Source organism: Lynx canadensis, chromosome B2 (assembly GCF_007474595.2).
Source record: "Lynx canadensis isolate LIC74 chromosome B2, mLynCan4.pri.v2, whole genome shotgun sequence".
In the NCBI taxonomy this organism is placed as follows: Eukaryota; Metazoa; Chordata; class Mammalia; order Carnivora; family Felidae; genus Lynx; species Lynx canadensis.
This window is the reverse complement of record NC_044307.1, coordinates 32,002,606-32,027,059: the sequence shown is the minus strand read 5'-3', so window position 1 is coordinate 32,027,059 and position 24,454 is coordinate 32,002,606. Positions and strand designations below refer to the sequence as shown.

Below are 24,454 nucleotides of genomic sequence, written 5' to 3'. Positions count from 1 at the left end.
GCCACCCAGGTAGGTACCTCAAGTAGTTTGTGACTTTCTAGGGATTAGTCCAATTTATCTAAGTTATCTGATTTATTTGTATATACTTGTCCATACTATTGCCTTTAAAAAATTGATGTATAATTGACATATAACATTATCTTAGTTTCAGGTGAACAGCGTAATGATTCAATATCTGTATATATTGCAAAAATGATAACCATAGTAAGTCTAGTAACATCTGTCAACATAGATAATTACAAACATTTTTTTTCTTGTGATGAAAACTTTAAAATTTGGGGGCACCTGGGTGACTCCATTGGTTAAGCATCTGATTCTTGATTTTGGCTCAGGTCATGATCTCACAGTTGGTAAGATGGAGCCCTGTGTTGGGCTCTGTGCTGAGCAGGGAGCCTGCTTGGGATTCTCTCTCTCCTTCTCTCTGCCCGTCCCCTGCTCATGTGAGCGTTCTCTCTCAAAATAAATATTTAAAAAAACTTTAAAATTTCTACTTCCTTCACTTTCAAATATGCAATACTGTATTATGGACTATAGCCAACATGCCATACATTACAACCTTGCTATTTATTTATTGTTTTATAACTTTTGACCTCCCCATAACCAATTTCACCCACCTTCTCTGGCAATCACCAATCTTTTCTCTATAATATGAGCTTGGATGTTTTGTTTGTTTGTTTGTTTTGTTCTTAGATCCCACATGTAAGTGAGATCATATGGTATTTGTCTTTCCCTGTCTGACAAATTTCAATTAGCATAATACCTTGAAAGTACACCCATGTTTGTCATAAATGGCAAGATATCATTTTTTATGGCTGAATAATATTCCATTGAATATATACCATGTTTTCTTTATTCATTCATTCATCAATGAGCACTTAGGTTGCTTCTATATCTTAGCTATTGTAAATAATTATGCAACAAACATAAGAGTGCAAATATGTCTTCGAAACCCTGTTTTCATCTCCTCTAGGTATATACCCAGAGTGGAATTGCTGAATTGCATGGTAGATCTACTTTTAATTTTTAGATTCTTTTTCTTTTTTGCTGATCTTATTTGGCTAATTGTGCTGCCATGTCTTTGAATTCGGTGATCCTTTCTTCTGTTTCATCTACTGGTGAACCCCAATAGTGCATTTTTTTTAGTTCAGTTATTTTATTCTTCAGCTTTGTGAATTTTATTTGTATTTTCTTTTTCTTTGTTGAAATTCTCCCTGTGTTCATCCATTTTTCTCCTGAGTTTGGTGAACACCTATAAAGAACCACTGCTTTGAGCTCTTTATCTGGTAAATTTCTTCTGTCCTTTCCATTAAGGACTTTTATTCTGAGGTTTTATTTCGTTCTTTTGTCCGGAACAGATTCCTCTGTTTCTTCATTTTGCTTGACTCTGTGTTGATTTCCATGCCTTAGATAAAATAGCCACCTCTCCTAGTTTTGAAGGAGTGGCCTTGTGTAGGAGATGCATTTTTATTTTTCAACCCTGCTTTAGCTTTTGGTTGACTCTCAGACTTTTGTGATTAAGCAACTATTTTATTTTCATCCTTGTTCAAAGTCCATGCTAATCTTCTCTGTATTGTTCCAATTTTAGTATATGTGCTGCCAAAGAAAACACAACTTGTTTTATTTTCAGGGCTTCTAGTAGCTTAGGGTATGCCAAAACCTGTCAGTGTCCTAAATGGAAGGATCTCAGTTAACACCAAGATTCAATCTGTTTGGAAGCCAGACCCTCAAGCAGCAGCTTTTAAGGAGGCAAATATATGCGGTGTTGTGGGACTGCAAACATAAGCCCTTCTGGCCACCAGAGCCTGACAATCTGGTGGTGTCCTTTGGGTGGCAGTTGCAAAAATTGTCATGCTAGTGTAGAAGCTCCTTTCTAGGAGATACTGGCTAGTTAGAGCTAGGCAGTGGGGGAGCCCAATGATGGTGTCCACCAGCCTATGTTCCTTGAAAACATTTCTATAGCATCCTAGATATGCCCCTCAGGCTGATGCTCCAGGACAAACAAATAGGCTTCTTTCACAGACAGACTCAGTGTATGTTTCAGTCTGCTGTCTGGGCAGCGCCCTTGAGGCAGTAACCTTCCAAGAATTTTCTTCCTAATTGTTATAGTCTTGTGGGATCAATTAATGCAGCCCCCCCCCCCCTAACTGGGCCACCAGAGCCAGATAACCAAGGAATGCCCTGAGGTCAGTGGTCTTAAAAACTGAGGCAACAGACACATGTAAAATCTCCTCTCTAGGAGATACTGGAACTTTGGAGCATGGTAGAGGCAGAACATAAAAATGTCAACCACCAGCTGGAGCAAGGCAGAAGGAAAGTGTAGCAATGTCTCCTACCAGCCTCTGTCCCTGAAGAATACATCAGCAGGCTCCTAGATATATGTTAAATTAGATGCCTGCCCCTTAGGCTGATGCTTTAAGAATAAGCAAATGAGCCTCCTTCATATAAAGTCTGGGTGCCTCGCAATTGGCTAGTTCTGTGCTGGGCTCCGGGATGAATGAGTCCAAGTGTACAAACCTTTAAAGAGGCATTTTTCAGTTGAGCATATCTTTTTTTGGAGGCAGGGTATGGTGTATTTTATTGGTGGTACATAACAAAGGAGGGCTCCCTAAGGCCTTCCCCTTCTTCAAGGGGTCTGGGATGGAAGCTGTTTCAAGGTTTGGAGATTCTCAGTGTGCTGGGGGATGAGTTGGGGCAAGCAGCTAAGGACCTCTCTCTTCTTTTTTTGTTTCACTGGGGCTGGCTGTTCAGGGGTCTCTTGCTCCTTGGAAGCCATGTGGACAATAAGGTTCACCACCCAGTGGCTGTAGCCAAATTTATTGTTGTACCGGGAAATGAGCTTGACAAAGTGGTCATTAAAGGCAATGCCAGCCCCAGCATCAAAGATGGAAGAATGGGTGTCACTGGTAAAGTTGCAAGAAATAACCTGGTCCTCAGTGTAGCCCAGGATTCCCTTGGTCCAGCATCAAAGGTGGAAAAATTCGCGTCACTGTTAAAGTTGCAGGAAGCAACCTTATCCTCAGTGTAGCCCAGGATACCCTTGAGGGGGCCCTCTGATGCCTGCTTCACCACCTTCTTGATGTCATTATGTTTGGCAGCTTTTTCCAGGTGCAGGTCAGATCCACAACTGATGTGTTGTGGGTAGGGACATGGAAGGCCATCCCAGTGAGCTTCCCATTCAGCACAGGGATGACCTTGCCTTCAGCCTTGGGCTGTTCTGGGCAGTCCCTCAGCTATCACACCACAGCTTCCCAAGGGGCCATACACACTCTTCTGGGTGGCAGTGATGGCAAAGACTGTGGTTATGAGTCCCTCCATGATGCCAATGTTGTCATGGATGATGTTGGCCAGAGGGACCAAGCAGTTGGTCATTTAGGAGGCATTGCTGACGGTCTTAAGGGAGTTGTCTCATGGTTAATGCTCATCACAAACATGGGGCCATCAGCAGAAAAAGGGCAGAGATGATGACCCTCTTGGATCCACTCTTCAAGTGAGCCCCAGCCTTGCCAATAGTAGTAAAGACACCAGTGGACTTCACAACATATTCAGCACCAGTATCACTCCATTTGATGTTGTTGGGATCTTGCTCCTGGAAGGTGGAAATGGGCTTTCTATTGATGACAAGTTTTCTGTTCTCAGCCTTGACTGTACCATTAAATTTGCCATGGGTGATTTCATTCTAGAACATGTAGTCCATGTAGCTGAGGTCAGTGAAGGGGTCACTGATGGTGAAAATATCCACTTTGCTAAAGTGAAGGCAGCCCTGGTGACCAGGTGCCAAATATGGCCAAATTCATTTTACTCCAACCTTCACCATCATATCTCTTGAAATCAGGAAATATGATGCCTTCAGCTTTTTTCTTTCTCAGAATTGCCTTGGCTCCTTGGAATGTTTTGTGTTTCCACACATATTTTAGGATTATTTTTTTCTATTTTTGTGAAAAATGCCATTGGAATTTTGATTGAGACTACACTGAATTGGTAAATCACTTGGGGTAGTATGGATATTTTAATAATATTAATTCTTCCCATCCAAGAATGTAGGATATCTTTCTATGTGTCTGTGTCTTCTTCAATCTCTTTCATCAGTGTCTTATACTTTTTAGAGTACAGTTCTTTAGATTTCTTTCAAAGAACTGGTTAAACTTATTCCTATGTATTTTATTGTTTTTGATGTTTTGTAAATGGTATTATTTTTTATTTCTATTTCAAACAGTTCCTTATTAGTGTATAGAAATTGCTGCTGATTGCTGATTTTGTATCCTGCAAATTTACTGAATTCATTTATTAGTTCTAACAATTTTTGGTGGGGTCTTTAAGATTTTCTATATAAAAGATTCTGTTATTTATAAATAGCAACAGTTTTACTTCTTCTGTCTGTTTTGGATGATTTTATTTCTTTTCCTTGACTGATTGCTCTGGTTGGGACTTCCAGTATTAGTTTAAATGAAACAGAAAGAATGGGCATTCTTGTCTTTTTCTTGATCTTTGAGGAGAGTCTTTTAACTTTTCACCATTGAGTATGATGTTAGCTGTGGGCTTGTCATATAAGGCCTTTATTATGTTGAGGAACATTCCTTCTATACCCAACCTTTTGAGAGTTTTTATCATGAAATAATGTTGAATTTTGTCAAATGCCTTTTCTACATCTACTGAAACAATACTATGATTTATATTCTTCATTCTGTTAGTGTGGTGTATCACATTTATTTATTTGCATATATTGAACCATCTTTGCATTCCAGGGATGAATCCCACTTGATCATTGTGTATGATTCTTTTAATGTGTTCTTGACTTCACTTTGCTAGTATTTTGTTTAGGATATACGCATCTATGTTTTTCAGGGATGTTGGACTGTAATTTTTTTTTTTTTTCTTGTGTCATTGTCTGACTTCAGTATCAGGGTAATGTTGGCTTTGTAAAATGAGTTTGGAAGTGTCCCTTCCTCTTCAATTTTTTGGAAGAATTTGAGAATGATTGTTACTAATTCTTATTTAAGTGCTTGGTAGGATTTACCTGTAAAGTCATCTAGTTTTTTTGTTGGGAGATTTTTGAGTACTGATTCAATCTCCTTCCTTCCTATTGCTCTACTCAGATTTTTTATTGCTTCATGATTTAGTCTTGGTATGTTATGTGTTTTTAGGAATTTATCCATTTCTTCTAAGTTATCTAATTTGTTGGCATATAATTGTTCACAGTAGTCTTTAATGATACTTTTTATTTCTGTGGTATCAGTTATAATTTCTCCTATTTCATTTATAATTGTATTAGTTTGAGTCATCTTCTTTTTTATTAGTCTAGCTAAAGGTTTGTCAATTTAATTTGTTTCCAAAAAACCAACTTTTAGTTTCATTGATTTTTTTCCTACACTTATGATTACAGTTTTATTATAAAGGATGAAAATCAGGATTAAACTCAGAGTGATGTTTGGGAGTTTCCCAAATGTGATATGATACTTTTGTGCATTCAGGATGCATTACCTCCTGACACTTTAATGTGTATAACCAAACATTGATCTTTTTTTAATTGTCTTTATGGTCTCTATTTCACTTGTGTCTGTTTTAACCTTTATTATTTCATTCTTTCTGCTAACTTTGGGCTTAGTTTATTCTTTTTTTTCTAGTTCCTTGAGGCCTAATATTAGGTTATTTTTTTGGGCCTTTCTTTTTTACATAGGCTTTTATTGATATAAACTTCCCTCTTAATTTTTTTAGTGTTTATTTATTTTTGAGAGAGGGAGAGAAAGAGACAGAGAGAGACAGAGAGACAGAGAGCAAGCAGGGGAGGAGCAGAGAGAGAGTGAGACACAGAATCTGAAGCAGGCTACAGGCTCTGAGCTGTCAGCACAGAACCTGACATGGGGCTCGAACTCATGAACCACGAGATCATGACTGGAGCTGAAGTCAGACACTTAACCGACTGAGCCACCCAGGGGCCTCTAAACTTCCTCTTAGAACTGCTTTTGTTTCATCCTATAGGTTTTGATATGCTGTGTTTCCATTTTTGTTTGTTTCAAGGTACATTTTGGTTTCCATTGTGATTTCTTCCTTGATCCACTAGTTGTTGGAAAGCGTGTTGTTTAATTTCTACATATTTGTGAAATTTTCAGCTTTTCCTCTTGTTACTGATTTTTAGTTTCATACCATTGTGGTCAGAGAAGGTACTTGATATGACTTCAATCTTCTATTTATTAAGAGTTATTTTGTGACCTGACATATGATTTATTCTGGAGAATATTCCTTGTGCACTTGGAAAGATATATATTCTGCTACTTTTGAATGGAATGTTCTGTATATGTCTGTGAGGTACATTTGGTCTAAAGTGTCATTCACTTCCTTTTTTTTTTTTCTGTTCGTTTTCTGTCTGGATGATCTATCCATTACTGAAAGTGAGATATTGAAGTCCCCTACTATTATTGCATTGCTGTCTATCCTTCCCTCCAGATTTGTTAATAATTGTTTAATATATTTAGGTACTCTGCTATTGGGTGCATATATGTTTAAAATTGTTATATTCTCCTAATGAGTGGACAGTTTGATCACTATATAATGACCTTCTCTGTCTCTTGTCACTGTTTTTGACTTAACGTCTATTTTGTCAGATGTAAGTATAGCAACTCTTTCTCTGTTTTCATTTCCATTTGCCTGGAATCTTTTTTTCCAACCATTCTTTTTTAGCTTATGATTGTCCCGAAAGCTCAAATGGGTCTCTTGTAGACAGCATTTCGTTTTTTTTTTAAATATTCAGTTACTTTCTGTCTTTTAATTCTAGAATTTGAACCATTTATTTTTAGAGTAATTAGTCACAGGTAAGGATTTGCTATCCCCATTTTGTTAATTGCTTTTTGTTTCTTTTGTAGTTCCTTTGTTCTTTTCTTCCTCTCTGTACTTCTTCATGAGTTGATTATTTTTTTTGTAGTGATATGCTTTGATTCTTTTCTCTGTATTATTTGTGAATTCATTATAGGTGTTTTGCTTTGTTGTTATCATGAGGCCTTCATAATACATCTTATGGTTGTAAATATCTATTTCAAGCTGATAGCAACTTAAGTTCAATTGCATAAAAATGTTCTAACCATTTACTTTCCCTCTCCATTTTTCCTTATCCCAATTTAAATCTTTTGTATTGTGTATACATTAAAAATATTGTAGCTACAGTTATTTTAACACTTTTGTCACTTAACCTCTATGTTAGAATTCAAACTGCTTTACCCACTACCATGCAATATTAAAATATTTTTTTTGAGAGAGAGAGACAGAGAGAGAGAGAGAGAGAGAGAGAGAGAACATGTGGGGGAGGAGACAAGAGAGAGGGAGAGAGAGAATCTCAAGCAGACTCCATGTTCAGCATGGAGCCTAATGTGGGGCTTGATCCTGGGCTTGATCTCATGACCCTGAGATCACGACGTGAGCTGATACCAAGAGTCAGATGCTTAACCGATTGTACCACACAGATGCCCCAATGTTAAAGTGTTTTTAATTTGACTATACATTTCCTTTTTTAGTGAATTTTATATTTTTATATATGTTTTCATGTTACTCATTAGCATCCTTTCATTTCAGCTTGAAGAACTCCCTTAAGTATTTCTTGCAAGCAGGTCTAGTGGTGATAAATTCCCTCAGCTTTAGTTTGTGTAGGAAAGTTTGTATCTCTCATTCACTTTGGAAGGACAATTTTCTTGGGTAAAGTATTTTTAGTTCAAATATTTTTCTTTGAGCACTTAAAAAATTTTTAAATGTTTTGTTTATTTTTGAGAGAGATATAGAGACAGAGCACGAGTGGGGGAGGGGCAGAGAGAGAGGGAAACAGAATCTGAAGCAGGCTCCAGGCTCTGAGCTATCAGCACAGAGCCTGATGTGGGGTTTGAATTCATGGACTGTGAGATCATGACCTGAGCTGAAGTGAGTTGCTTAACCAACTGAACAACCCAGGTGCCCCTTTCTTTGAGAACTTTTAATATATCATCCCACTCGCTCCTGGCTTACAAGGTTACTGCTGAGGTAGTTTCATAGCCCTATTGGGATTTCCTGGTTTGTGATGAGTCTTTTTTCTCTTGCTGCTTTCAAAGTTTTTTGCCTTTGCTTTTTGAAATCTTTATTTTAATGTGTCCAGTGAAGAACTTTTTGGGTTGAATATGTTTGGGGATATTTGAGCTTCACATATCTAGATGGCTATATCTCTCTCCAGGTTATAGAAGTTTTTAGCCATTTTTCTTCAAATAAGTTTTCTGTCCCTTTCTCTCTCTTCGTCTTTTGGGATTACCAAAATTACAAATATTATTCTCCTGATTATACATCATAATTCATGTAGGGTTTCTTCATTTTCTTTCATTCTAATTTCTTTATTTTCTCCTGACTGTATAATATCAGGAAATCTGTCTTCATGTTCACAAATTTTTTTCTTCTGACTGATTCTGTTGTTGGAGATCTCTATTGCATGTTCATTTCATTCATTGTATTCTTTAGCTTCAGAATTTCTGTTTGATTCTGTTTTGTGAATTCTTGCTGAACTTATTTTTTTCTTGTATTCTTTACCTGAGTTTGCTGAATTGTTTGTGTGTGTTCTCTTGGAATCTCACTGAGTTTCCTTAGAATAATTATTTTGGCATTTTGGGGGGATAACTCACAGATCTTCATTTCTTTGGGGTCAGTCACAGGACACTTACTGTGTTCCTTTGGTTCTGTCGTGTTTTCTTGTTTTTTCCTGTTTCTGATGGCTTTGTATTGGTGTCTGCACATTTGAGCACACAGTCACCTCTTCTAGTCTTTTCAGACTGGCTTCACTGGGGAAAGACTTTTACTGAAAGGTGGTTGTGATGCTACAGCTGGTGGGATACAGCATTTTAGTTCCTTGGAAAGCGCAGTGGCATAGTCTCTGTGCAGCTCCATCAGCTGACCTTGACATTGGCCAGACTGTGGTGGTCTTTTGTGGTCAAGACTGCAGAATTTCTGTGAGTGGCAGTGGTGGATGAGTCTAGTAAGATCCTTGCAGGTGAAGGCTGTTGCAATTTTCTTGTTCTTTTTTTCCCGTGGTTTGAAGTTCTAGCCTAGAGGATCCACAGTAACACTTGCTCTGCTGTGTTGGCACTCTGAGGAATAACTGGCCCAGGATTCTGGAATCAGGTGCACAAAAACTACCATAGCACCCGATTTAGGTCCTGGGGCTCAAGTGTGTTTTCTGAGGCAGTGTTACTGGTGTCTACAGTGTGGGTGTGTGGAGATATCCCATGGAATGAGGATCTGGGTCTTGGGGCTCCCTTCAGTGACTCTGGGAGGATAAAAGAGGAAAACACAGAAGCAAGGGTCCTGGGATGACAAGGGAGAGCAGTGGCTTGGGCCCAGGGCCCATGGTGCAGTAGCAGCACAGCCTGTGGTAATGGCTCAAAATTCCAACTCTTAGCCCCAGAGAGGGGTCATAGGACAGAAGAAGCAGTCCCTGATGATCTCATTGTTGTTTTGATTTGTATTTCTCTGATGATGAGTGATATTGAGCATCTTTTCGTGTGTCTGTTTGTGATCTGTATGTCATCTTTGGAGAAGTGTCTGTTTATGTCTTCTTTCCATTTCTTACCTGGATTATTTATTTTTTTAGGTGTTGAGTTTGATAAGTTCTTTATAGATTTTAAATACTAGCCCTTTATCTGATATGTCATTTGCAAATACCTTCTCACATTCCATAGGCTGCCTTTTAGGTTTATTGATTATTTCCTCTGCTGTGCAGAAGCTTTTTATCTTGATGAAGTTTGCTTCATCATGTTTGCTTTTATTTCCCTTGCTTCCAGAGTCATGTCAAGTAAGAAGTTGCTCCAGTTAGGGTCGAATAGTTTTCTACTTGTGTTCTCCTCTAGGATTTTGAAGCTTTCTTGTCTCACATTTAGGTCTTTCATCTATTTTGAATTTGTTTTATAAGAAAGTGGCCCAGTTTCATTCTTCCGCATGCTGTTGTCCAGTTTTCCCAGCACAGCTTGTTGAAGAGACTGTCCTTTTTTCATTGGATATTCTTTCCTGCTTTGTTGAAGCAGGATGCATGGGTTGACCATATCGTGTGTGGGTCCATTTCTGGGTCCTACATTCTGTTCCACTGATCTATATGTCTGTCTTTGTGCCGGTACCATACTATCTTGATGATTACAGCTTTGTGATACAGCTTAAAGTCTGGAATTGTGGTGCTTCCAACTTTGATTTTCTTTTTCAACATTACTTTGGCTATTTGGGGTCTTTTCTGGTTCCATATAAATTTTAGGATTGTTTGTTCTAGCTCTGTGAAAAATGCTGGTGTTATTATTTAAAAAAATTTTTTTTAACGTTTATTATTGAGAGAGAGACACAGAGCATGAGCAGGGGAGGGGCAGAAAGAGGGGGAGACACAGAATCCAAAGCAGGCTCCAGGCTCTGAGCTGTCAGCACAGAGCCTGATGCGGGGCTCGAATTCACAAACTGCGAGATCATGCATAACCTGAGCCAAAGTCAGTCACTCAACCAACTGAGCCACCCAGGCTTCCCTGGTGTTATGTTGATAGGGATTGCATTGAATTTGTACATTGCTTTGGATAGTATAGACATTTTAACAATATTTGTTCTTCCAATCCATGAGCATGGAATGTTTTTCATTTTTGTGTGTCTTCCTCGATTTCTTTCATACGTTTTATAGTTTTCAGAGTACAGATCTTTTACTTCTTTGGTTGTTTATTCTTAAGTATCTTATAGTTTTTGTGCAATTGTAAATGGGATCGATTCCTTGATTTCCCTGTCTGTTGATTCCTTATTGGTGTACAGAAATGCCACACATTTCTCTACATTGATATTTTATCCTGTGACTTTGCTTAATTCATGAATCAGGTCTAGCAATTTTTTTTGGTGGGCTTTTCATGTAGAGTATCATGTTGTCTGTGAAGAGTGAAAGTTTTACCCCTTCCTTGTCAGTTCAGATGCCTTTTATTTCTTTTTGTTATTTGACCGCGGAGGCTAGGACTTCCAGTACTATGTTGAACAACAGTGGTGAGAATGGACATCTTTGTGATGTTCCTGACCTTAGGGGGAAAGTTCTCAGTTATTCTCCACTGAGAATGATATTACCTGTGGGTCTTTTGAATATGGCCTTTATGATGTTGAGGTATGTTCTTTCTTTCACTATGTTCATGAGGGTTTTTATCAAGAAAGATCCTGTATTTTGTCAAATTCATTTTCTGCATCTATTGAGAAGTTCATGTAGTTCTTATCCTTTCTTTTATTAATGTGGTGTATCATGTTGATTGATTTGCCAATATTGTACCACACCTGCAGCCCAGGAATAAATCTCACTTTATCATGGTAATTCTTTTAATGTATTGTTGGATTTGATTTACTACTATCTTGTAGAGCATTTTTGCATTCATGTTCATCAGGGAAATTAGTCTGTAATTCTCCTTTTTAGTGGGGTCTTTGTCTGGTTTTTGAATCAAGGTAATGCTTGCTTCATAGAATGATTTTGGAAGTGTTATTTCTATTTCTATTTTTTGGAACAGCTTCAAAAGAATAGGAATTAATTCTTCTTTACATGTTTGGTAGAATTACCCTGGGAAGCCATCTGGCCCTGGAATCTTGTTTGTCGGGAGATTTTTTTATTACTGATTTAATTTCTTTACTGGAAATGGGTTTGCTCAAGTTTTCTACTTCTTCCTGTTTCAGTTTTGGTAGTTTATATGTTTTTAGGAATTTGTCCATTTCTTCTAGATTGCTCAATTTGTTGGCATATAATTTTTCATAATATTCTCTTATAATTGTTAGTGTTTTTGTGATGTTGGTTGTGATCTCTCCTCTCTTATTCATGATTTTATCTATTTGGGTGCTTTCCTTTTTCTTTTTGATGAGTCTGACTAGGGGTTTATCAGTTTTGTTAATTCTTTCAAAGAACCAGCTCATAGTGTGGTTGAATGGTTTTACAGTTTTTATTTTTTTATTTTTTTTTTATTTCAATATCATTGACTCTGCTCTAATCTTTATTATTTCCCTTCTTCTTCTGGCTTTGGGCTTTATTTGCTGTTCTTTTTCCAGCTCCTTTAGGTTTAAGGTTAGATTGTGTTTTTGAGACATTTCTGCCTACTTTAGGATGGCCTGGATTGTCATATGCTTCCCTCTTAAGACTGCCTTTGCTGTATCCCCAAAGTTTTAGACTGTCGTGTTTTCACTTTCATTTTTATTTCTTCTTTATTTTCTTGGTTAACCCATTTATTCTTTAGTAGGATGTTCTTTAATCTCCAAGTATTTGTGGTCTTTTCAAATTTTTCTTGTGAGTGACCTCAGGTTTCAAGTTGTGGTCTGAAAATACACATGGTATGATCTTGATCTTTTTATACTTGTTGAGGACTGACTTGTGATCCTGTATGTGATTTATTCTGGAAAATGTTCCATGCGGACTTGAGAAGAATGTGTGTTCTGATGCTTTAGTATGAAATGTTCTGAATATATATGTTAATTTCATATGGTCCAGTATGTCATTCAAAGCTAATGTTTCCTTGTTGATTTTCTGCTTAGATTATCTTTCCATTGTTGTTAGTGAAGTGTTAAAATCCCCTACTATTGTGGTATTATTATCAATGAATGTTTTTATGGTGGTTATTAATTGATTTATTTGTTTAGGTTCTCTTAAGTTGGGGGCATAAATATTTATAATTCTTAGTCTTCTTGATGCATATACCCCTTAATTATGATATAGCACCCTTCTTCATCTCTTATTATAGTCTGTGTTTTAGCATCTAGTTTCTCTGGCATAAATATGGCTACTCCGGCTTTCTTTTGATGTCCGTTAGCATGATAGATGGTTCTCCAACCCCTTACTTTCATTCTGCAGGTTTCTTTAGGTCTAAAATGAGTCTCTCGTAGGCAGCATATAGATGCATCTTGTTTTTTGTTTTTTACTTTTATCAATTCTGATACACATTGTCTTTTGATTGGAACATTTAGTTCATTTGCATCAGAATGATTATTGAAGGATATGAATTTAGTGCTATTGTGTTGCCTGTAGAGTTGGTGTTCTCTGGTACTTTCTAGTCTTTGTTGCTTTTGGTCTTTTGTTTTGTTTTGTTTTGTTTTTTTCTCCAGTCAGAGAGTCCCCCTTAAAATTTCTTGCTGGGCTGGTTTAGTGGTCACAACCTTGTTTAGGTTTTTGTTTTTGTTTTTGTTTTTTGTATGGGAAATTCTTTACCTCTCCATCTATTCTGAATGACAGCCTTGCTGTCTTGGCTCCATATTTTTCCCATTCAGCACACTGAGTATGTTCTGCCATTCCCTGCTGGCTTACCAAGTTTCTGTGGACAGATGTGCTGCAAACCTGTTTTGTCTTCCCTTGTAGGTTAATAACTTTTTTTTCCTTGCTGCCTTCAAGATTCGTTCCTTGTCTGTGTATTTTGTAAATTTGACTATGATATACTTTGCTAATGTTCAGCTTTTGTTGAGTGTAATGAGAGTTCTCTGTGCTTCTGGGGTTTTAATGTCTGTGTCCTTCCTGAGATCAGAGAAGTTTTCAGCTATAATTTTCTCACATAAACCTTCTGCCCCTTTTCCTCTCTTCATCTTCTGGGACTCTTATGATATGCGTATTATTCGTTTTTAATAAGTTGCTGAGTTCTCTAAGTCTGCCTTCATGATCCTTTACCTTTGTTTCCCTCCTCTTTCAGCTTCATTATTTTCCACAATATTTTCTTCTATATCACTGATTTACTCTTCTGCTTTGTCCATCCTGTCTCTCATTTTAAGAGAGAGAGAGAGTGCGAGTGGGGGAAAGGATCAGAGGGAGAGGGAGAGAGAGAAAGAGAGAGAGAAAGAATCCTAAGCAGCCTCCATGCTCAGCTCAGAGCCTGATGTGGGGCTGGATCTTATCAATGGTGAAATAATGACCTGAGCCAAAATCAAGGGTTGGATGCTTAATAGACTGAGCCACCCAGGTATCCCTAGGTTTTAGTTTTTTTTTTAATCTCTGCAGAAAGGGATTCTCTGGTGTCTTCTATGTTTTTTCCAAGCCCAGCTAATATCATTATAGTCATGTTTTTAAATTCTAGTTCAGACATCTTCCTTAGATCTGTATTGATTAAATCCCTGACCATGATTTTTACTGCCTGTTCTTTCTTTTGGGGTGAATTTCTCTGTCTTGCCATTTTTTCTGGAAAAGAAAAGAAGAAAGAAAAAAAAAGACACACACATACAAAAAAAAAAAACTAAGGGAAAAAAACAAAAAGTCCCCCCCCCCCCAAAACTAGATCTTGGGTGTCTTTTGGTCTGTTTGTTAAAATAATCTAGATCATAAAATAAAATAAAATAAAATAAAATAAAATAAAATAAAATAACAATAAAATAAAAAATAAAATAATATGTATATGTAAAAATAAAATAATACTAAAAAAGAAAAAAAAGGAATAAAAATAAGAAAATAAATGAAAAAATAAAAATAAAAAATAAAGAATAAAAGTAAAATGAAGGTTAGATCCTATTTCCCCTAAAGCTGAAGCTTTGCAGCACTCTATGATCAATAGATTTGTTGTGAGCAAAGGGTTTGTGCTGGTCTTCTGGGGGAGGGGCCTGCTGTGTTGATTTTCAGGCTAACTTGTTTCAGGGCAAATGTGCCTCTGGGTGCAGGTGGTGGGGCTTGGTGTGACTTAGGCCTTTACTAGGTCTGGCGTTTTACTCCCCGAAGGCTTTCAGCTCTGAAGGGAGGAATGAATATTGTGTTGCTCAGCATTATAGCCTGGGAGCTGAAAGTTCAGAGTCCCCACCCCCACTCTTTAGGGTAACCTCAAAGAAGAGCAATCAGTAACACCTCTTGGGTCCCCAGTTTCTTTCAGAGTCCTGTGTTCATGCTCCCTGTGTCAGAGCTTTTTCATTTTATTTTATTTATTTTATTTTACTTATTTTATTTTATTTTATTTTATTTTATTTTATTTTATATTTTATTATTTTATTTTATTTTTTTATTGCAGATGCACAACTGAGTTTCAAAACTCTAAGTTTTAGGGATTCCTGTGGGGTGGACCCATGCTATTCCTCTGGTAGAGGGTCTTGCCCTGCTTTTGCCAGCTTTTCTGAAAAAAGCAGTTACATGACTGTGCAACAGTTCAGAATTTATGTCAAAAGACAGCAGAAAACTGGCACCCCTGCTTGCTGCCCTCAGCTGGAGTAAGTGCCCACTCCTATGGCTGGAAACAACACAGCGTGTTGGCTTGACCTTTCTTGTGACCCAAGGGATCATTAGATCATGCTGTCACTCCTGGGATTCTGCTTTGTTTCGTCACCTGAGCACCTTTAAACCAGGCACATCTGACATGGTAGCAGATGGTTAACAGTTCAGTTTTTGTGCTCCGATGCTTATACTCCTTTGTGGCAGCCTCTATGAGCACATTCCCTTCCAGGGGCCATACCCAGAGCAATATCTCCCCTGGTAAACTCTCCTCACCTCCTACATTCCAAAAGCGGTCACTTTTCTACCTGTAGACTTGCAGTTTTTGTTCTCTCAGAACTCAGATTGATTTCTTCAGTTTTCAGAAGGATTTAATAACTATCTAGCTGTGCTCAAGAGACAGACAAGCTTAGGGTCTTCTTACTCCTCTGCCATCTTAACTCCTTCCTCTCATAATTGTTTTAAAAATAATTGTTATCTTAGGGGCGCCTGGGTGGCGCAGTCGGTTAAGCGTCCGACTTCAGCCAGGTCATGATCTCGCAGTCCGTGAGTTCGAGCCCCGCGTCAGGCTCTGGGCTGATGGCTCAGAGCCTGGAGCCTGTTTCCGATTCTGTGTCTCCCTCTCTCTCTGCCCCTCCCCCATTCATGCTCTGTCTCTCTCTGTCCCAAAAATAAATAAACGTTGAAAAAAAAATTAAAAAAAAATTGTTATCTCTATTGGTATTTTCTCTTTGACACAATATTGGCATAATACCTTCTTTTACTTTTGAAATCATACTTTCGGTTACGTCTGTGAACCTAGTTACAATGGCTACTTCTAGAACTTTTCCTATTAAATCCAGCATCTGGTTATTTTCATAGCAGTTTGTTACCTTCCTTTTTTTTTTTTAAGTTTTATTTTTAAGTAATCTCTACACTCAATATGAAGTTCAAACTCACGACCCCAAGATCAAGAGTCACATACTCCACCGATTGAGCCAGCCAGCTGCTCCTGCCTTCTTTTTTTCTGATGTATTGGTCATGCTTTCCTATTTCTTTGCATGTCTCATATTTTTTATTGGAAACTACACATATTAGGAAATATATTATAGCGTCTTTGGATACTATCCCTGCTCCTGGGGCTTGTTATTTTTTCTTTCCTTCTTCTTTTTTTTTTTTTTTGGTATAATGATTGATTGGATTGTTTCTGTGAAGTCTATTTTTGTTCCCTCACCCCACAGAGCTAAGCCTCTGATGTTTGTTCTCAATGAGGAACATCTATCATTCCAGGACAGTGGTACTGGTAGGACTCTTCCACTGTTTCTTAATTGCCATTGCTTTCAATAGTACCCTGGGGCGTAAATTTCTCTATGAACTAATCCAATGAGATCGTGAGTCTTTCTATGAAACAGTTTCTGAGGTCAGTGGCTGATATTTGTTCTGAGCCCGAGAGGACTCCTCTCAGGTGACTTATTCCCCAGTTTTTATCTGCAAACTAGCCAACCTACAATCTAAGCTGTATCTTCATTGCTTTCCACCACAAACTCTACTATTCTTGGAAGTGCCTTTGATTTATTTTTTTTTTTTTATTTTTTTTTTTTAAATTTTTTTTTTTTCAACGTTTATTTATTTTTGGGACAGAGAGAGACAGAGCATAAACGGGGGAGGGGCAGAGAGAGAGGGAAACACAGAATCGGAAACAGGCTCCAGGCTCTGAGCCATCAGCCCAGAGCCCGACGCGGGGCTCGAACTCACGGACCGCGAGATCGTGACCTGGCTGAAGTCGGACGCTTAACCGACTGCGCCACCCAGGCGCCCCTTCTTTGATTTAAACTTCATGCTCTGTTGCAAATGAAGTCACTTTCTCAAGGAATATAGTAGGAGGTATCTGTTTTATGGCCTATTTATCACCCCAGGCAAAATATTTGAGCTAGGATCATGAAGCTAGGTGCAGAGACAATGGTAAGCTTCTCTCTGAGTGATACTTCCACTCTAAGGTCAGAGCACATGGTGCAGGGAGAGGCCAACAGCTTGAAGCTCTCCTGGCTTGACTCTCCTGGCGTGGAATCACCACATTATTAGCTAAGGAAAGGGCTAGTGGGGCCCCGTATTCTCAGCATGCCACACTCAAGGTAGATGCTTCATTCCACTAGTGGTGGTTGGGCAGAAGATGAGACTTCTCACCTCTAGACGGTGCTCATTTGGGACTTAGCCTCAGCAACAGATAGCTGAAGACAAGATGAATTATTCTGAAGTTGTTTGTCCTGGGAAAAAGTCCACTGGGGGAGACAAAGTCCTTTGTTCTTGGCTGCAACAATCTGGAGTAGAGTCTCTGTCTTAATAACCTGGGAGTGCAGAAGAATACAGTCTGTTTTGAAATACTACAGACTCTCATCTTTCTACTGAACTTTTATAGATTTTCTTGAATAGGTATTTCATCATTTGCTGTTTGCCTGTAACCTCTGAGCCAGAGACTTTAATTTTTGTAAACAAATTATTTTCATTAATTTCTCTGGGAAGCACATCAGTGGATTTCTTCACACTTAACACTGTTGTAAGTTGATCTCCTTACATATGAAATTAGAAATGGAAAATAATTACAAAAATGAAAAGCAAGTTTGTATTTGCCAGGGGTTAAGGTGAGGGTTGGGGGTGAGCATAGGCCATGGAAAGGATTAGATGTGGCTATAACAAGTCAATAAGTGGGCTCTTTGTGATTATGGTAATGTTTATACCTGGACTGTATCAATGTTAGTCTTCTGGTTGTGATATTATACTACAATTTTAAGTAGTTATTATTTGACTAAATTGTGTAAATGATACACAAAATCTCTGTATTTCTTCTTACAACTTCATGTGGGTCTGTAGCTATTCAAAATAACAAGTTTAATTAATAAAACATGCTCCACGTTATAGTAAAAAACTATGATAGACATCTTTATGAATAATTATTTAGTGTTTAAAATGAACATTTATAGAAATACAATAAACGTGGAAATGGGAAAATATTTAAAATATAGTGTTAAGCAATCTATACAGGATAAAAATTCTATATTATAAACTCACTTTAAAAAATATAGATGTATGTGTTTTGGAAAAAAAGACTGAAATATTCATTAAAGTGGTTGTAGTGGTTATCTCATGATAAAGCAGAGACAGATTAATTTGTTTCTACTGATTATATCACTTTCAAACTTCTTTATCAAACTAACATTGTTATATAATAAGGAATTTGGTGCTTTAATTTTATTATTTATTTATTTATTTATTTATTTTGAGAGAGAGAGAGGCAGAGGGAGAGGGAGAATTTTTTTTTTAATTAAAAAAAATTTTAATGTCTATTTTTGAGAGAGACAGAGTGTGAGTGGGGGAGGGGCAGAGAGAGATAGGAAGACACAGAATCTCAAACAGGCTCCAGGCCCTGAGCTGTCAGCACAGAATCCAATGCGGGCCTCGAACTCGGAAACGGTGAGATCATGACCTAGGCTGAAGTTGGATGCTTAACTGACTGAGCCATCCAGGTGCCCTGAGAGAGGATCTTAAGCAGTCTCCATGCTTAGGATGGAGCCTGGGGTGGGGCTCAATCTCACCATCTTGAGGTCATGTGACAGCTGAAATCAAGAGTTGGATGCTTAATAAACTGAGCCACCCACGCACAACTGTACATGATAGATCATCAAAGGCGGTGACCAATTCCTTGCATTCATTCCATGTATATGGAGGTTTCATTCTGGGCCAACTTTTAAGTCATAAAGTGGAACTCTATTGCAACTACTGTTATTTTCTTCCCAATGCTGAAGGTGCCAGAATACTTGGTTATTTCTCTTTCTCTCTCTTTTTTTGACAGGTAGTCCTATATTCTGAAAATATCAATAGGAAGCCTCACAAATCCAATTTAAGGATATTCCTGTCTTCATGAAGTATGATCTTGTGGTTCATATATAAACAAGGATTTCCACTTTTCCACCATTGCCTAGGAATTGGCAAGCCTAGAATAGTATGAAGGTGTCCACCTGTTGTAGAAACAAAAACATCTGTCCCAGATTTTCAGAGAAGTATTTACAAGGGGGTAGCTACATTATCATAAAATCAGGGAATTGATTGGAAAGTTAGTGAATATGTAGTGATGAAAATTCAGCTACAGAGATTTTTTCTAATTTAGGAGATATGTATTTTCTGCCCAAAGGGTGAAAATCCTGTTCCACAATTCTAGGTTAGGAGGCAAAGAGTGCTAGCAGTGTACTGGCTAACTCTTGAATTACAATGAACACAGTTATACCAAGAATAGTTTCAACAAATAATGCCCTATCTCACCATTAAGAGATATTTAAAAAAGAATCCAAAAAGGCTAATATTTTTATTAGCTAATATCATTTGGCCATATTGGGAAATTATTTTCTTCTGGGACAATTAAAAATTTCATTTTTATTTGGGTAGATACCCACTAGTGGAACTGCTGGATCATATGATAATTTAATTTTTAATTTTTTGAGGAAACTTCATACTGTTTTCTACAGTGATTACCCCAGTTGCATTCCCACCGACAGTGCACAAAGGTTCCTTTTTCTCCACATCCTCTCCCGCACTTGTTTCTTGTGTTTTTGATTTTAACCATTCTGACAGGTGTGAAGCGATATCTCATTGTAGTTTGATTTACATTTCTCTCATGACAAGTTGATGTTGACCATCTTTTCATGTGTCTGTTGGCTATCTGTATGTCTTCTTTGGAGAAACACCTGTTCATGTTGGTGTGTGTGTGTGTGTGTGTGTGTGTGCGTGTGTGTGTGTGTGTTGAGATGTATATTTGTATACTTTCTTTATATATTTTGGATACTAACCTTTTATCAGTTATGCTATTTGAAAATATCTTCTTCCATTTGGTGTGTCTTTTTGTTTTGTTGATGGTTTCCTTTGCTGTGCAAAAGACTTTTATTTCGGTGTAGTCCTAGTAGTTTAATTTTGCTTTTGTTTCCCTTGCTCGAGGAGACATATCTAGAAAAGTGTTCCTATGACTGATGTCAAAGAGGTTACTACCTGTGTTTTCTTCTAGGAATTTTATGGTTTCATGTCTCACGTTTAGATCTTTAATCATTTTGAAATAAGTCAGAGAAAGACAAACACCATATGATTTAATTCATATGTGGAATTTAAGAAATGAAACAAGTGAACAAAGAAAAAAAAGACAAACATAAAAAACACTCCTAAATATAGAGAACAAACTGGTAGTTGCCATGGGGGGGGGTGGGTGAGGGGATGGGAGAAATAGGTAAGGAGATTAAGAGTACACTTATTGTGATGAGCACTGAGTGATGTATAGAAATGTCGAATCACTTAATATATACCTGAAACTGATGTAACATTGTATGTCAATTATACTGGAATTTAAAAAGTAAATAAATAAAAAAAAATTTAATTAATTAATTAGTTAATATAAATCTGCTCTCAAAAAATTTATCCTTCTGTTGAATTTATGACTTCTGTTGAAGTCAGTTTTTAGGACATTTTCTTCCCTTTTCTGTGATTATTTTGTTACTGGAATGATGAATATAAGTGAAGTAAAAATTAAAATTTTATTAATAGTTATCATATTCCAGGAACCAGTTAGGTGTTATGTAATTCAACTTGTAAAATCTAGTGATGAATAAATAGAAGCTCAGAAGAGTAAATCATGGATGAAGGTATAGATCAGTTGCCAGAATTCTAATCTCATGACAATGAACATGATGCTTTTTCTACCCTGCGGTATATACTTCTTAAATGAATTCCAGAATAAGTCTGATAGTTGAAATATTGCTTTGTATTGGAGGTATATTGGAAGAAGAAATATTAAATGGAAGTGTCTAAAATTCACAGAATAAAGATGCAAGCTTTATTTCAGATACTTTTCTGATCTCAGATAAACTTAGAGTTTTAATTCCTGGGGTTTGGATTTAGGCAGAACAGAGATTGGATCCTAATAATTATAATCTTATATTTCTTAAACTCAGTAATTCTTAGTATCTTATTTATTAAATAATTAACCCAACATATATTGAGTACTAAGAACTGTTACAGATGCTGGAGATTCAGCAGTTAATAAAAATGCAAGTCTGTCATGATAGCTAATTGAGAGGTGATATATCTGGAAGTGCTGACTTGCTAGAGCTATAATCAGTATGTGATATTGTGACCTTCCCTCAGGTTGTCATATGATGATCAGCAGGTGATCATGGATTTTTTCACAATTTCCATTTCATCCACCACAGGTACTCATGTGTCACTAGCAGGGAATGGTCGATGTCATAGCCATTTCCTTCTCTTTTAAAACTGAGCAAGGACTTCCCACAGATGCATGGAAAATATCAAGTACCCTCCCCTGCCCCACCCAACACTAAGTACTTAGATCTTCTCTCTCCACTCTGTTTCACAACTATAAAATGTGGTTTCTTGGTTCTCCAACATGACATATCATTTCTTTCCATAAAACTAGGTGGTCAGCTATTTGTCTCACCATGCATCAGTCATCCTGCCTCATTTTCACCCTCTCTCCAAGACCTGGTATCAGATTAGACCTTTGTAGCAGTTACATCTGCTGGAGACAAGTGATGCTGTTTCACTTTCTATCCCTATTGGTTGAAGAGAAATGTCGATAAAGGGATGGGGCTTTCCAGGAAGACTTTTCTTTCTTAAAATACCTCAGTGCCAAGAGCTGAAATACCTTCCCAAAAAGGCATTAACCTGAACCTGAATTAACTGATGAGTCAGATTCTAGGTTTGAGGGCTAAGCCTATAGGTGCTGATTTGAAGGGAGAAAATGAATTCTTTTTAAAGGGGCTCATAAAAGGGGCTCTTCATAAAATGATATTTCCTAGCATGATTATGAAAATTTTAGTGCTCAGCAAATGCAAAAATTCCTTTCCAATTTGTCACTTCCTAGCCTTGTAACTACACTGGAACTACCAAAAGGACTTTTTGATTTGTTTCCTTTTCTATCTGCAGCTGTACAATTCCCTTGCTTTGTTGGGGTGGCTCCACTCTGTATTTCTGTTCTCATTCCTTGAGGAAGACTTTTCTCTAACTCCCTGCCTGCATCTTTTATCCTTTATTGTCCTGTATATTATTTCATCATATTTTCTTTGCCCCTTCTGCTCCTTTAATCAGTCTGAGATATACTTCCTTTTCCTTTTTTATGAGTCTTACTATTTCACATACATAGGGAGCTCCAGTCTTTAATTTGTAAGGTTCTTAAAGTTTGTAAAACATTTAAACAATTTTACCCACTTTTGAAAACTCGTAACTGAATGTTAGAAACAAATCTATTGCAGCTCTTGTTGCAGTGTATAATAGCAAGATTTTGCAGGTTCTGAACTCCTAGGAAACAAGATCTATAGATCCCATTCATCCTTGTAATGCCTGCACCTCAAAGAATGCTTTGCATGATTGCAACGCTAATACAGTGGTACTAAATTTATATTTCCTGAAGAGAGCATCTTTTTCTTTTTGAAATCAAGCTACAATTCATACACTCTTACTAACATTTCCACAAATAGTATAAAATTTTATTTGTAGAGTTTTTATTAAGGTTAAATGAGGTAATATTAAAATGCCTAATTAGGGCCCAGAACTATATCATTGCCCCTGCACTGTCTCATGATAACCAGCCCTTATATCTCTCTTTCTCTCTCTCTCTCACCCCCAACCCTCAATCCTTCCCTCCTCTCTCTTTTCAACCTTCTTTTCACCACAGAGATTAATTTTTTTTTTTTTTTTTTTTTTTTTTTTTCCAAAGATGAGACACTAGCATCATAGCAGGTTCCTTTCCATCTAACCCTGGTCAGGGGCTTTCCAATGATGCCTGAAAAGGAACAAGTATCCTGATTTTAGCACTCTACACCCACCTAAATCATGCTTGGAAACCAAATGTGGAGAGTCTTTGACAATCCACACAGCTATATCCTGTTTCTTGCCATGAACTCCAAGTATTAGATCTTTCTCTCACCATGTAACTCACCTGATCCTACTCCACTTTCTCACAAGATCTTGAGACCAGACTAACACTACAGCTATTGAAATAGCATTATTTGGTGTAGACAAGTGATGTTACTTCTCCCACTGGTTATGGAAAAGCAATTGATAAGTAGTATCAATTTTTAGTAGTGCCTTTTTCCAGAAAACTGACCTGTTTCATCCTAAAAGAAAGAACCTAGGACCCAGGATTGAAAAGCACCCTGAGGGTTGAGGACTGAGCCTTTGATGCACTCCTGAAAGAAGAAGCGAGACAGTTCTAAACAGCTTTACGTTTTCTTCCCCTACTCATCGAATAGGAGTACTTCATACAAGTTTGTGAAGACATGAGGCATTCAGTAATACCAGCCCTCTAGTCTCACCTTCACCTCCCTAGTCTTGATTCTCTTCCTATGCCTACAAGACACCTGGGTTACCAACAGGTTGATTCTGCTGATTTGCATTTATACATGCATCATATTTCAGTACGTGTCAGTTCCTCACCTTCCTAACATAATAGCTGCTCTGCTCAGCCTCCAATGCCTCTCATGCATATCTGCTCTTATCCCACACTATTCTTTAATGTGAATGTTCACTCCAGTCAGAGCTTCTCCTTACATTAATTCACCCCACCTGGTACTGCTTTTGCTCATGTGGCTCATGATTGTTCCTTTTCCCCTGCTGTTCTTCTGAATCATATCCTCCTTCTCGGCCTCAAATCTCACTTCTGCAAATCTCACTTCTTGCAAATGCAAACTGCATTTTCAAGTTTCCTCTGAATATTCCAAACTATATTAATATATACCATTTCTCTATTATTTTAAAATTCTGTTACTTTTAAATTAGACTTCATTGCAATTTATAAATGCCTATATTTATCCTTAATATATTATTTATCAATTTGATAATTATGATTACCTACTTTGAACCAGGACTTTCTCTAGGAACTGAGGAGAGAATGGTACACAAATATAAAATCTCTGACTCATGGAGTTTATGTTCAGTGTGTGTTTCTTTTTATTCTGGTTGATATTGATCTTTCTGAGATCTTAATTTTGGTATTCCTAGCCCCTAGCACACTTTTTTTTCTTTTAAAATTTCTATTTAAATTCTAGTGAGTTAACATACAGTGCAATATTGGTTTCATTAGTAGAATTCAGTTATTCATTACTTACATACAACACCCAGTGCTTATCACAAGTGTCCTCCCTAATGTCCATTACCCATCCAACACATCCCCCCATCCACCTCCATCAACCCTCAATTTGTTCTCTATCATTAAGAGTCTTTTATGGTTTGTTTCTCTCTCTCCCTCTCTCTCTTTCTCTCTCTTTCTCCCCCTTCTCA

The 24,454-nt window shown here is 37.4% G+C and overlaps 1 non-coding gene and 1 pseudogene across 1 annotated transcript; both read right to left on the bottom strand.

Moving 5' to 3' along the window:
* Positions 1-1,502: 1,502 nt before the first annotated feature.
* LOC115515103 lies at positions 1,503-1,609 on the bottom strand. Its single transcript, XR_003969167.1, has one exon. It is a non-coding gene; the product is annotated as a U6 spliceosomal RNA (small nuclear RNA).
* Positions 1,610-2,623: 1,014 nt separating this feature from the next.
* LOC115514895 overlaps positions 2,624-24,454 on the bottom strand; it is a 34,013-nt pseudogene continuing 12,182 nt past the window's right edge.